The following is a 14,566-nucleotide window of genomic DNA, read 5'->3' as shown; positions in this document are numbered from 1 at the left end:
GAACCGCTTTAACACTTGGAAAAAAAAGTTGGAAATTATACCCAGGTGAGGGTAACACAGCTCTGGGGCGCTACTTCGGCCTGGATGAGTCCACGATCAGAAGCATAAAGAAAAATGCTGAGAAAATAAAAAGTGCAGCGATTGATTCATGACAAGTGTCTCTAAGATTGTTACCCGATTATGACAAAAATGGAGAAAATGTTGAGTTTATACATTGAGCATGAAACAAAGAAAATAAACAACACTCAGTTCCGATCATCTTCGTGTGAAATTTATGGTCGCCTTTGTTCAGTGATATTGTTAGCTTTAATGCGAGTAGGGGCTGGTTTTCTAAGTTTGTTAATCGTCACAGGCTTCACAACTTAGCTGTGCGCGGTGAGCAGGCCTGAGATAGCTGACCACGAAGCTGCTGAACGCTGCCCTTCGCAGTTGCGGACTATGATAGCTGAGTTACCCTCACCACTCTCTTCAGACACCGGTGTCATCTCCTGCTGCCGGCAGTTCCGACAGTTCTGTGAGCCTTCCTTCACCCCTTGCTGTCCCTTGATGATCCTGACGACCCACAACCATCCACCTCATCCATGTAAATCGGCCCAATACCACAACAACCACTCATCTCCCGGAGCCAACACACCTGAGTTCAGCACAGGTAGTGTAAATCCGAATTAACTCTATCAACACTGAAATATATGCCGTGGAATGTGTTTTGAGGCAGTGGCACAGTGCAAAATATAAAAATTACTATGAATTACACAAATAAATAGATAAATAATGAGGTAGTAAACACAAGCGATTCTCCGGATGCTGGAAATCCAAAGCAAGACGCACAAGATTCTGGAGGTGCTCAGCAGGTCGGGCAGCATCTATGGAAATGAATAAACAGTCGACGTTTTGGACTGAGACCCTTCTTCAGGACTGGAAGAGGAGAGATTATGAAGGCAGGGTGGGGGAGGAGGGCAAGCTGGAAAGTGATAGGTGAAGCCAGGTGTGTTAGAGAGGACGGAATCTGAAAGGAGAGGAAAGCGGACCATAGGAGAAAGGGAAGAAGGAGGGGCACTAGGTGGAGGCGAGGAGAAGAGGTAAATGGCCAGAGTGGGAAGGGGGAGCAAAGAATTACCCAAAGGAGAAATCGATGTCCTTGCCGTCAGGTTGGAGGCTGCCGAGACAGAAATGAGGTGTGGCTCCTCCACCCTGAGAGTGGCCTCATCGTGGCAAAAGTGAAGGAACAGAACTGAGGAAAGGGGTTAAAACGGTTTGCCACCCACGGGGAAATTCGGCTTTTGCTGGATGGAGCAGACACGCTTGACAAAGCATTCCCCTAATTCACGTTGGGTAATGAGGTAACGCTCACAGACTTAAGAAATTGGATGGCAGAGGGGAAGAAGCTGTTGCTAATCGTTGAGTGTGTGCCTTCAGGGTCCTGTACCTCCCTCCTGATGGTAGCAATGAGAAAGAGCCACGTTCTGGATGGTGAAGGTCCTTCATGAAGGTGCCACCTTTCTGAGGCACTACCCCTCGAAGACATCGGGCAATAGATATAAAAGCCTTAAAGCATGTATACCAGGCACAAGGCAGCTTCTATCGCCCTGTTATAACTAAGCAGACTACTGTCGACTTGCAATGCACGTTCTCTGTACTACATCCTGCTTTGTTTTACCTTCTACTACTTCACCGTGTAACAAATTAACCTGTAAGAACAGCATGCAAGAGAAGCTTTTCACCAGACCTTGGTACACATGAAACTAATCATTCGAATTCTAGTTGATGTACCGTCAAATTTAAGGGCACAATTTTAAGATGCTTGGAAGTAGGTACAGAGGAGATGTCAGGGGTAGGTTTTTTACGCAGAGAGTGGTGAGTGCGTGGAATGGGCTGCCAGCGACGGTGGCGGAGGCAGAAACGACAGGGTCTTTTAAGAGACTCCTGGATAGGTACATGGAGCTTAGAAAAATAGAGGGCTATGAGTAACCCGAGGTAATTTCTAAAGAAAGTACATGCTTGGCACAGCATTGTGGGCCGAAGGGCCTGTATTGTGCTGTAGGTTTTCTATGTTTCTACGTTTCTATATCTTTGACGATGGGCAGGGTTCTGCCCGCGGTGGAGCTGGCCGAGACGAGAAGCTCTTGCAGCCGCTAGTGAGCCTGTGCGTTGGAGCTTCCGCACCAGGCTGTGATGCAACCGCTTTCCACTGGACACGCGTAGATACTCGTGAGAGTCTTCGGCGGCAATAGGGTTAGCGCCTGGAGGGTCGAGCAGCATCTGTGCAGGTGGAGGCGGGGCATGGAGCATTTAGAGAGGTTTGGGAATACACACAGGTTGGGCTACTGGACAAGGGACTTAATATAATTGGCCCTGGATGAACTCGTAGATGGGTGAGTTAATAAGTTTGCAGAAGATACCAAGATCGGTGGAGTTGTGGATAGTGTAGGAGACTGGCTAAGAATACAGTGCAGTATAGACCAGTTGCAGATGTGGGCAGAGAAATGGCAGATGGAGTTTAACCCAGATAAAAGTGAGGTGTTGCACCTTGGTGGGGTAAATGTAAGGAGACTGTTAAGGGCAAGATCCTGAACAGTGTGTCTAAGCAGAGAGATCAAAGATCTTGGGACGGGGAGGAGCTGAAGATGGTGTCAGAGGATGGCTTCTCCCAGTCCATCTCCGGAACAGTTTTAAATTCTTCTCACTAACATCTCTTCTTTCCTTTACAAGGCGGCTGGGGTCCTGTCAGTGTCCGTGCTCGACAGCTGCGCTCAAACTGCGGTTCTCCACGGCAGTGGGTTCCCGCTCTCAGAGCTCGCCGAGCGGCCTGGCGTTTTCCATATCTCCAGGAGCAGCCCGGAAGACGGGCGCTTTAGGGGTGTGGCCGAACCGATCCTGAGCCGGTGTCACCGACAGGAGATCAGAACATCGAGGCAGCAGTGTACGCTGCTGCCAGAATAAGTGACACTGCAGACTGTAACCTCGAAACCACGAGCTGCTGTGGCAGGAGCGATACCTCTGTCTCCCTCAATTAGAGAGAGAGAGCCTGTGGGATGAACGGCGGTTTTCGATGGACCCTAGATCGTGGTCTCTCTGGGAGCTTTGCTACTCCGTGCATGGTGGGTGGGGTGGGGGGGGGGGCTGTGGCTTTTTGCTGAGGCAGGTGGGGGAGAGGGTTGATCCTTTGCTGTGTGTGGGAGGGAGGAGAAGGGGTTTGGCATTTTCCTGTCATTCATTCTTTGGATCGTGGAAGTCTGTGAAGAGCAAGAATTTACAGGTCGTGTACTGAATACACTCTCTGATATTAAATGGAACCATGGAAGCATGAGGGAGATGCTGAGTCTGCAGTCACTCCCGTTTTATGGGGCTCGACGGGAGATGCCTCTGGGGGGGTCTCGCTGTGGGAGCGGGGAATGGGTCACACTTGCGCCAAGCACTGCCACGTGGAGAGCATCTTGCACCCGATGACCAGGGTCTGGCCTTGCCTTGAGAGGAAACGTGGCTCCCACGCCCCTAATTTCTGCTTCACCTTGTCTGTCCTCTCCAGCCGGTTCTTGCCGCATATCCTGACCCGGGGGGGGGGGGGGGGGGTCAGAACCAGACCCCAGAGAACCAGATCTCCAGTGCTTCCAGATAGTCTGACATGACGATAAAGAGGACGCTGGATCGGTCAGGCCAGTTGCCGAAGAGCATGGCTTCACTCTTCGTGCGGTTGACCCTGGCCCCCCGACGCCTGCTCGAACTGTTCGCAGATGCCGATCAGCCTGCAAACTGACCTCGGATCAGAGCAGAAGACGGTGATGTCACCCATGTACAGGGAGGTTTTGACTTGGGTCCCTCCACTGCCTGGCAGCGTCACCCCTCTTCTGCCCCCATCCCTCCTGATGGCTTCGGCAAAGGGTTCTATGCAGCACACGAACAAGACAGGGGAGAGAGGGCAGCCCTGCCTGACTCCAGGGGAAGCTGTCTGTTTCCCACCCGTTGACCTGGACTACGCTACAGATGTCTGTGTAGAGCAGTTTGATCCAATTCCGGATTCCCTCCCCAAATCCCATTCTGGAGAGTACCTCCACCATGTACGTGTGTGATATTATGTTGAAGGCTTTCTCCTGGTCCAAGCTGACCAGGCAGGCGTCCACCCCTGACCCAGATTAGTCTGCCAGAACATTTCCTGTGAGATGTTGCCCAGATTTGGTGCAGGTGGATCACCTGTCCCAGAGTAGACTGGACCATGTTGGTGATGGTCTTCGGCAGGATCTTATCATCTACAGATGGTCTTCAGAGGATCCTGGGTACACAGATAATTGAGAGTTAATCCTCAAGTACGGTGTACAAGCGATAAAGGCAATGTCTGGGTAGCCTCCAACCTCAGGGCATGAACATCAATTTCTCAAACTTCCGGTAATTGTATCCCCCTTCATCATTCCCCATTCCCATTTCACCTCCTCTGGTGACCCTTTCTTCCATGGCCTCTGTCCTCTTCTGGCAGATTCCCCCTTCTCCAGCATTTGTCCGCATTGCAATGTAGCTGGCTTTATTGTTCGAGGGTGGGAGTGGAGTAGTGAAGCCCAGCTCCAGTTATAAAGAGCCTGGTGAGGTTATATCTGGAATGTGAGCAACAGCTCTGGTCTGACTGCCCGAGAGAAGGAAATCCTGAAGTGAACATAGAAAGAATAGTACAGTACAGTACAGGCCCTTCAGCCCACAATGTTGTGCCAGTTAATGAAATGTCACCAGAGGGATTCCTGGGGATTTATCTGCAGAGGCAGGTTAAGCACACCACTGTGTTTGGAAGGATGAGTGATAGAAACCCCCAAAATTCTTGTAGGGCGTTACAGAGTGGATTCACGAATGATGTTTCTCCCAGCCTTGTAAGACATCCAGGACAAAGGTGAGCTTGGAACTACAAATCCCATGAACCTCTATCACACGTCCGCGAAAAAAAGCGTTCCCATAATACCCCGGGAAACCCTACTTTACATATATTTTCTTTTCTATACATCGGTAGCTTGTGTGTAGGGAAATGACCGAAGGCGGGTGGGATTCATTTGATGAGAGGCATGGAATGTCTCGCCGTTAAGTAGTTGGCCCTGTCTCACCCCGACTATGAGTGGATGTGTTCAAACTCTAGTTGCAGCGGCGGCGCTAGGTCCGTATGCCTTAAACTAATGAGTAAGGAAAATAACGGTCCGGGGTGACGCCCGGGTCCTCGCCGCTTCGTGCGAGAGGAATTTTTGAGCGGGTAAAGGTCGCCCGATAGGTGACCCGCCTACTTTGCGGGATGCCGCAGTGCCGCGATCTGCCCGGTAATCCCCTTTGTGAATGAAAAACAGGCTGTGCGGGAGCTCCCCTTGCTCCATCGCTCCCACGGTGCCCAGAACCCGGCCGTGGAAACGCGTCCGCTCTCTGTTCCCACTCAACAATAAACCACTCATCGACTCTCCAACTTTAGGGCAAGGATTAAAGACAATGAAGTAAAAATTACTAACAATGAACATTCAGGCGTTGACTCTCATTCCTTTTCCGAAGTTCCTTTGCGGACTATACATTTCCAGCCCCTCCTGGAGCACCATGTTAACTCACCGCTGACGAGGGGTGTTCTCCTCCCCACCCGACCCCTCCCACTCCTGCGGGTGATGAACCTTAAACTGCTGCGAACGAGTCAGCAATTCATTCTTCCCCTGCATAATTAAAGCGTGGAATTATCTTCATCCTACCATAGTCACACAATCAAACCCAATTAAATTTAAGACAGCTCTTCTTCTTCAAAAATCTCCTTCTTAAATCCACCTTTCGCCACCTCCAGTTTAAATTCCATGGAATTATCTTCATCCTACCATAGTCACAGAATCAAACCCAATTAAATTTAAGACAGCTCTTCTTCTTCAAAAATCTCCTTCTTAAATCCACCCTTCGCCACCTCCAGTTTAAATTCCATGGAATAATCTTCATCCTACCATAGTCACACAATCAAACCCAATTAAATTTAAGACAGCTCTTCTTCTTCAAAAATCTCCTTCTTAAGTCCACCCTTCATCACCTCCAGTTTAAATTCCATGTGGAATATTTTGGAGGACCAAGGTCAATATTCACAAACACCAGTGGATCTGCAGTTTCTGGAAATCCAAAGCAACGCACACACAAAATGCTGGAAGAACTCAGCTGAAATCTAGTTTTTTTAAATTTCCCAGCCCTGAAGAAGGGTCTCGGCCTGAAAACGTCGACTGTGTATTCCTTTCCACGGATGCTGCCCGGCCTGCTGAGTTCCTCCAGCATCTGAGATGGAAATTGCTGTAAATGCTCTCAAACGCGAGAAAATCTGCAGATGCTGGAAATCCGAGGTGACATACTCAAAACGCTGGAGGAACTCAGCAGGTCTTTGAGAACTTCTCTTGACTTTTTCCAGTCCTGATGATGAAGGGTCTCGGCCCAAAATGTCGACTGTTTATTCCTCTCCATAGGTGATACCTGGCCTGCTGAGTTCCTCCAGCATTTTGTATGTGTTGCTGGGAATACTCAGCAAAACATGCTGTTTCTGTGAAGAGGGAAACAGTTAAAGTGTGCGTTGCCTCAGAATTAATGATTCAGATCCAAGGCTCTTGAGTGGTATCTGATCAGCTGATTATCTTTCCCCTTTTCTCTTTATTACTGGGAGCGCAGAACTTTCTTAGCCAACAGCCAGGCGTGTGAGCTCCATTTCACACCTCCCACTTGTTTTGTCTGCGTTCTGCCTCTTTAACTGCTCCCATTCAAAGTACATTTATTATCAAAGTGTATATACATTATAAAAACCTTGAGATTCGTCTCGTTACAGGTTAACATGAAACAAAGCCAAGAGAGCCCATAAAAGACCGACGAACACTCAATGTGCAGAGAGTGAAGAAAATCAAATCGTGCAAACAATAAAAGTCAGCAAACAGCATTCCGAACAAAAGTGAGTCCATAGAAGTGAAGCCTGGAGCAGCCACACATCGACCCTCGGCCCAGGCTCGCTGCTCCATTGTCTGCAGTGATTGTTTACCGGAAAAAAGTTCTATTAATAAAGTATTTAGTTATATTCTTTGTTTCATTGGGCTTCACCAGCGCCATCTTAATAGTTTACAGTTTATCATCCACTCCAGTTTAACACTGTCAGATACTCCCCGTCCCCAACCCCACCCTCCCTGCACCAGGCAATCCTGCATTGAACCAGTTTGGTTGACAATTGTCACCTGTACTGAGATACAGTGAGCATCTTGTCTTGTGTACTGTTCATACAGATCAGATTATAAACATGGTGAGTGAAGGTAGAACAGGGTAAAACAACAAGACAAGGTGGGGAAAGCACAGAGCAGGCGAGCAGTAAGCGGCAAGGTCATAACGAGCGAGGGGACTGTGAAGTCAAGAGTCAGTCGTATCGTCTTAGAGTTTCATAGCAGGATAGAAGCTGTCCTTGGACCTGGTGGGACTGCTTTCAGGTTCTTCTGCCCAATGGGAGAGAGGAAAGGAGAGAATATTCCAGGGTGTGTGATTATATTGGCTTCCACACCGAGGTGGCAAGTGATGACTCTATGGTGGGAGATGTGTAGAGTCCATGAACGGGAGATGTGTAGGGTCCATGAATGGGAGATGTGTAGAGTCCATGAACGGGAGATGTGTAGAGTCCATGAACGGGAGATGTGTAGAGTCCATGAACGGGAGATGTGTAGAGTCCATGAACGGGAGATGTGTAGAGTCCATGAACGGGAGATGTGTAGGGTCCATGAATGGGAGATGTGTAGAGTCCATGAACAGGAGATGTGTAGGGTCCATGAACGGGAGATGTGTAGAGTCCATGAACGGGAGAAGTGTAGAGTCCATGAACGGGAGATGTGTAGAGTCCATGAACAGGAGATGTGTAGAGTCCATGAACAGGAGATGTGTAGAGTCCATGAACAGGAGATGTGTAGGGTCCATGAACGGGAGATGTGTAGGGTCCATGAACGGGAGATGTGTAGGGTCCATGAACGGGAGATGTGTAGAGTCCATGAATGGGAGATGTGTAGAGTCCATGAATGGGAGAAGTGTAGAGTCCATGAACGGGAGATGTGTAGAGTCCATGAACGGGAGATGTGTAGAGTCCATGAACGGGAGATGTGTAGAGTCCATGAATGGGAGAAGTGTAGAGTCCATGAACGGGAGATGTGTAGAGTCCATGAATGGGAGAAGTGTAGAGTCCATGAACGGGAGATGTGTAGAGTCCATGAACAGGAGATGTGTAGAGTCCATGAACAGGAGATGTGTAGAGTCCATGAACGGGAGATGTGTAGGGTCCATGAACGGGAGATGTGTAGGGTCCATGAACGGGAGATGTGTAGGGTCCATGAACGGGAGATGTGTAGAGTCCATGAATGGGAGATGTGTAGAGTCCATGAACGGGAGAAGTGTAGAGTCCATGAACGGGAGATGTGTAGAGTCCATGAACGGGAGATGTGTAGAGTCCATGAACAGGAGATGTGTAGAGTCCATGAACAGGAGATGTGTAGAGTCCATGAACAGGAGATGTGTAGAGTCCATGAACGGGAGAAGTGTAGAGTCCATGAACGGGAGATGTGTAGAGTCCATGAACGGGAGATGTGTGGGGTCCATGAATGGGAGATGTGTAGAGTCCATGAACGGGAGATGTGTAGAGTCCATGAACGGGAGATGTGTAGAGTCCATGAACGGGAGATGTGTGGGGAGGTTGGATTCTGTGATGAGTTGAGCTGTGCCTTCTACTTTCTGCCATTTTGAGCAGTCACAGGCATCTAGTCAGTTCACATATTATACGTTCTACAAGATCTTCTCTCATTCTTCTAAAGGTTAATGACGATAAGGTCCAATTGGCCCCTTCCTTTCTCACACAACACGTGGCACCCCAGGGAGCAATACATTTAGTGGGCTACCTCTTCCTCAAACAGGGATGGGGGAGAGGGAGGCAAACCTGCACATTAAACTTCACAGGCATCAGGAGGTTATTGATGGAGTGGTGAGGTGGCAAGCTCTCACCAAGATTCTGCAGATTTGACTTGCTTGCTCCTGCACCCAAATCCTCTTGTAATGAGGGTCAGAGTCCCATTTGTCTGCCATACTGCTTTCTGCTCCAGAACACTGGCTCTCAGTGACTGGAACGGGAGACCACGCTCCACGCTCCCTAGCTCCAATCCACCCCCCCTGCTTTCAGATAATGAGATCTTCACACGTTAGATCCGAAGAGCATAACTAATTATCCCTGGCAACCCCATTCTCCTGCCTTCTCTCTGTAACCTTCGCCACTCCGACTAATCAAGAACCTATCAAACCTCTGCCTTAAGCACACCCAATGACTTGGCCTCCACAGCTGCCTATGGCAATGAATTCCACAGATTCACCACCCTCTGGCTGAAGAAATTCCTCCTCATCTCTGTTCTAAGTGGATGTCCCTCTATTCTGAGGCTGAGCCCTCCGGTCTTAGCCTCCTCCAGTATAGGAAACATCCTCTCCGCATCTACTCTGTGTAGGCCTTTCAGTGTTCAATGAGATCCCGCCCCTCTCCATTCTTCTAAACTCCAGCGAGAACAGGAATGGAGCCGTGAAACGCTCCCCACACATTAACCCTTTCATTCCCAGCACCATTTTCGCACTGCACTGGAGCCGCTCTGCATCCTGCCCGCAGTCTGCACACCCCTTTGATGGGGAGATGCAACGCTCTGTTCCCTCATCCCGATCGCTGAGGAACACTGTGAATGGCCGGGGACAGATCGCTGTCGAACCCGTCGGTTACTGCCTGCGGCCAGGAGAGAGGCCCGCTGGTGCTCACCCCCAGCCTCAGTATTTTCAGTCTGCGTGAGTAAAACAGAGCGGTGTTTCCACACCCGATCTTCACACTCCAGCCCCGCGGAACACCGTAACGAACTTCCACAGATGTACCGCTGAAAGATTTTCGGGCTAATTGTATCACGGTCTGGTACGGCACAAGAACTTTAGAAGCTGCACGGAGTAGCGGATTCACCCCCAATACATCACAGTCACACCCCCCTCCCCACTGTCAGTGGTAGCTACGAGAAACTCTGCCTCAAGAAGGCAACGTCCATCGTCAAAGATCCCCACCACCAGGACCATCAAATTCTTGCAGCTCCCAACAGCACGAGGTGGAGAAGCCTGAGGTCCAACTCCTCCAGGTTCAAGAACAGTAACTTCCCTTCAGCCGTGTGGTTCTTGACCCAACCGGAGAAACCTGATCACTGCAGTTTCCTAACAGTACGACCATCCTATTTGTTCTAATTCTGTTCCTCCTTGTAAACAATTCTGTGTGTAACGTGCTGTAAGGTTTCGCTGATAATGTAACGGTTTCTCTGGAGCTGCAATGTTTGGGTTATGACTGGAGATAACGGGGTTTGGAATGCTTTCTTGTGAGTCTGGAAGAGAGGTTTTCATGGTCTTTTGACGGGAAGTTTTGAGGAGAGAAGACGCAAATGGAGAGAGTGGGTAGACCGCTGGACGGGGAGGACGTGGAGCGAGGGTCTGAAGGTCAGCGACGATCGGAGGAGGTCGATGGTGGACGATTGGCCTTATCAGTGAGCTCCAACATCGGGCAACAGACTGGTTAATAAGATTGGGCCCTTTTGCTCTTTTTTTTCATTTTGTTTACTAACTATACAGTCAGAGTAAGAGTTATAAAGCTTAATCGTTTAATCATATATGTACTGTTTGATATTTTGCGGTACTGTTTGTAACAGGGGACACATCGCGCAGCAACCACCCAAATGAGATTTCTTAGGTTTGGTTGGGCTGGGGGCTATCGCCCCCTACACTAAGCCACTAGCTGAAGCGAGAGTTACATGTATAATTTAAGTTTAATTTATATCTTTCTTAAACATGGCTTGTTTTTTTTAAAATTGAGATACAACGTGGGATAGGCCCTTCTGGCCCTTCGAGCCACCCTACCCAGCAACCCCCAATTTAACCCGAGCCTAATCACGGGACAACTTACAAAGACCAATTAACCTACCAACCGGTTCGTCTTTGGACTGTGGGAGGAAACCGGAGCACTCGGAGGAAACCCACGCGGTCATGGGGAGAGCGTACAAACTCCTCACAGGCAGCAGCAGGAATCGAACCCGGGTCGTCGTGCTAACCACTATGCTACTGTGTCACCCTTACGGGCTGATACGTGCCTCGCTGCAGATCGGTGTTTTGTTGTACCTGCGCGTACGTGCGCTTCTGCAGGTACTGATGAGCTGGACGTTGAGGCATCTGGACGGGTAGCTGGCTGAGCAAAGCAGAGAAGGATACATTATTCCACCTATCTTCGATCCCCTAAATTCCATCTACTCCTCATCCGGCCACGTCACCGCTCTGCCCTCCTGGGGTTTGTCACTGCCTCCGCCCCATTGCCCACTCCACCTCCTTCTCACCAGTCCGCGCCCCAGACCGCTGTTACAGTACAGAACAGCCAACATCCCGTACTATAAGACCATAAGACACAGGAGCAGAATTAGGCCATCTGGCCCATCACATCTGCTCCGCCATTCAATAGACAATAGGTGCAGAAGTAGACCATTCAGCTCTTCGAGCCTGCACCGCCATTTTGAGATCATGGCTGATCATCTACTATCAATACCCGGTTCCTGCCTTGTCCCCATATCCCTTGATTCCCCTATCCATAAGATACCTATCTAGCTCCTTCTTGAAAGCATCCAGAGAATTGGCCTCCACTGCCTTCCGAGGCAATGCATTCCAGACCCCCACAACTCTCTGGGAGAAGAAGTTTTTCCTTAACTCTGTCCTAAATGACCTACCCCTTATTCTCAAACCATGCCCTCTGGTACTGGACTCTCCCAGCATCTGGAACGTATTTCCTGCCTCTATCTTGTCCAATCCCTTAATAATCTTATGTTTCAATCAGATCCCCTCTCAATCTCCTTAATTCCAGCATGTACAAGCCCAGTCTCTCTAACCTCCTTGCGTAAGACAGTCCAGACATCCCAGGAATTAACCTCATGAATCTACGCTGCACTTCCTCTACAGCCAGGATGTCCTTCCTTAACCCTGGAGACCAAAACTGTACACAATACTCCAGGTGTGGTCTCACCAGGGCTCTGTACAAATGCAAGAGGATTTCCTTGCTCTTGTACTCAATTCCCTTTGTAATAAAGGCCAACATTCAATTAGCCTTCTTCACTGCCTGCTGCACTTGCTCATTCACCTTCAGTGACTGATGAACAAGGACTCCTAGATCTCTTTGTATTTCTCCCTTACCTAACTCTACACCGTTCAGATAATAATCTGCCTTCCTGTTCTTACTCCCAAAGTGGATAACCTCACACTTATTCACATTAAACGTCATCTGCCAAGTATCTGCCCACTCACCCAGCCTATCCAAGTCACCCTGAATTCTCCAAACATCCTCATCACCTGTCACACTGCCACCCAGCTTAGTATCATCAGCAAATTTGCTGATGTTATTTTCAATGCCTTCATCCAAATCGTTGACGTAAATTGTAAACAGCTGTGGTAACTATACCGAGCCCTGTGGCACCCCACTAGTCACCACTGGCACCCCACTAGTCACCACAGCTAGTCAATTATGGTTGAACCTTTTTTTCCTCCTCCTCAACCCCAGTTCCTGACCTTCTCCCCATAACCTTTGATGCCATGTCCAATCAAGAACCTATCAATCTCTGCCTTAAATACACCCAACAACCTGGCCTCCACAGCTGCCTGTGGTAACAGATTCCACAAATTCACCACCCTCTGGCTAAAGAAATTTCTCCACATCTCTGTTTTGAAAGGACGCCCCTCTATCCCGAGGCTGTGCCCTCTTGTCCTAGACTCCCCCACCATGGGAAACATCCTTTCCACATCTACTCTGTCTAGGCCTTTCAACATTTGAAAGGTTTCAATGAGATCCCCCCTCATCCTTCCGAATTCCAGTGAGTACAGACCCAGAGCCATCAAACGTTCCTTGTATGATAACCCTTTCATTCCTGGAATCATCCTTGTGAACCTCCTCTATACCCTCTCTTTTCTAAGATGAGGAGCCTAAAATTGTTCACAATTCTCAAGGTGCGGCCTCACCAGTGCCTTATAAAGCCTCAGCATCACATCCTTGCTCTTGTATTCTAGATCTTTTGAAATGAAATGGCATTTGCCTTCCTCACCACTGACTCAACCTGCAAGTTAACCTTCAGGGTGTTCTGCACAAGGACTCCCAAGACCCTCTGCATCTCAGAGTTTTGGATTTTCTCCCTGTTTATAATAGTCCGCACATTTATTTCTACTACCAAAGTGCATGACCATGTGTTTTCCAACATTGTATTTCATTTGCCACTTTCTTGCCCATTCTCCTAATCTGTCTCAGTCCTTCTGCATCCTACCTTTTTCCTCAACACTACCTGCCCCTCCACCAATCTTTGTAAACCTGACAACAAAGACATCTATTCCATCATCCAAATCATTCATATACAGCATGCAAAGAAGTGGTCCCAATGCCAATCCCTGCTGAACACCACTGGTCACTGGCAGCCAACCAGAAAATGATCCTTTCATTCCCACTCACTGCCTCCTACCAATCAGCCAACGCTCTAACCACATTAGTAACTTTCCTGTAATACCATGGGCTCTTAACTTGGTAAGCAGCCTCATGTGTGGCACCTTGTCAAAGGCCTTCTGAAAGTCCAAATATACAACATTCACTGCATCCCCTTTATCTACCCTACTTGTAATCTCCTCAAAGAATTCCAACTGGTTCGTCAGGCAGGATTTTCCCTGAAGGAACCCATGCTGACTTTGTCCTATCTTGTCCTGTGTCACCAAGTACTCCATCGCCTCATCCTTAACAATTGACTCTAACATCTTCCCAACCACTGAGGTCAGGCTAACTGGTCTATAATTTCCTTTTTGCTACCACCCTGTTTTCTTAAAGAGTGGAGTAACATTTGCAATTTTCCAGTCCTCTGGCACCATTCCAGAGTCCAATGTTTTTTGAAAGTTCATTTCCAATGCTGCCACAATCTCTAACGTTACCCCTTTCAGAACCCTAGGGTGCAGTTCCTCTGGTCCGGGTGACTTATGCACCTTTAGGTCTTTCAGCTTTTTGAGCCCCTTCTCTCTTGTAATAATAACTGCACTCACTTCTCTTCCTTCACACACTACAATATCAGGCATACTGCTAGTGTCTTCCACAGTGAAGTCTGATGCAAGATACTCAGTTAGTTCATCAGCCATCTCCTTGTCCCCTGTTATTATTTCTTCTACCTTAGTTTCTCATGGTCCTATATCCAGTCTCATTTCTCTTTTATTTTTAACATACTTGAAAAAACTTTTACAATCCACTTTGATATTAGTTGCAACCTTGGTTTCATATTTCATCTTTTCCCATCTAATGATTTTTTTTTTGGGTTGCTCTCTGTAGGTTTTTAAAAACTTCCCGAACTTCTAACTTCCCACTATTTTTTTGCTTTCTTGTGTGCCCTTTCTTTTGGTTTTACAATGGCTTTAACTTTCCCTTGTCAGCCATGGTTGTACTATTTTGCCATTTGAGTATTTCTTCATTTTTGGAATACACATATCCTGCACCTTCCTCAATTTTCCCAGAAACTCGTGCCAT

General features: G+C 48.3%; 1 non-coding gene across 1 annotated transcript; it reads left to right on the top strand.

Annotated features, from left to right (window-relative positions):
- The first annotated feature begins 5,134 nt into the window (after positions 1-5,134).
- LOC140719515 (U12 minor spliceosomal RNA) lies at positions 5,135-5,285 on the top strand. Its single transcript, XR_012096931.1, has one exon. It is a non-coding gene; the product is annotated as a U12 minor spliceosomal RNA (small nuclear RNA).
- The last annotated feature ends 9,281 nt before the right edge of the window (positions 5,286-14,566 follow it).

Source organism: Hemitrygon akajei, chromosome 31, assembly GCF_048418815.1.
Source record: "Hemitrygon akajei chromosome 31, sHemAka1.3, whole genome shotgun sequence".
NCBI classification, from domain to species: Eukaryota; Metazoa; Chordata; class Chondrichthyes; order Myliobatiformes; family Dasyatidae; genus Hemitrygon; species Hemitrygon akajei.
Note: the sequence above shows the minus strand (reverse complement) of the source record. Positions and strands in the feature narration are given on the sequence as shown.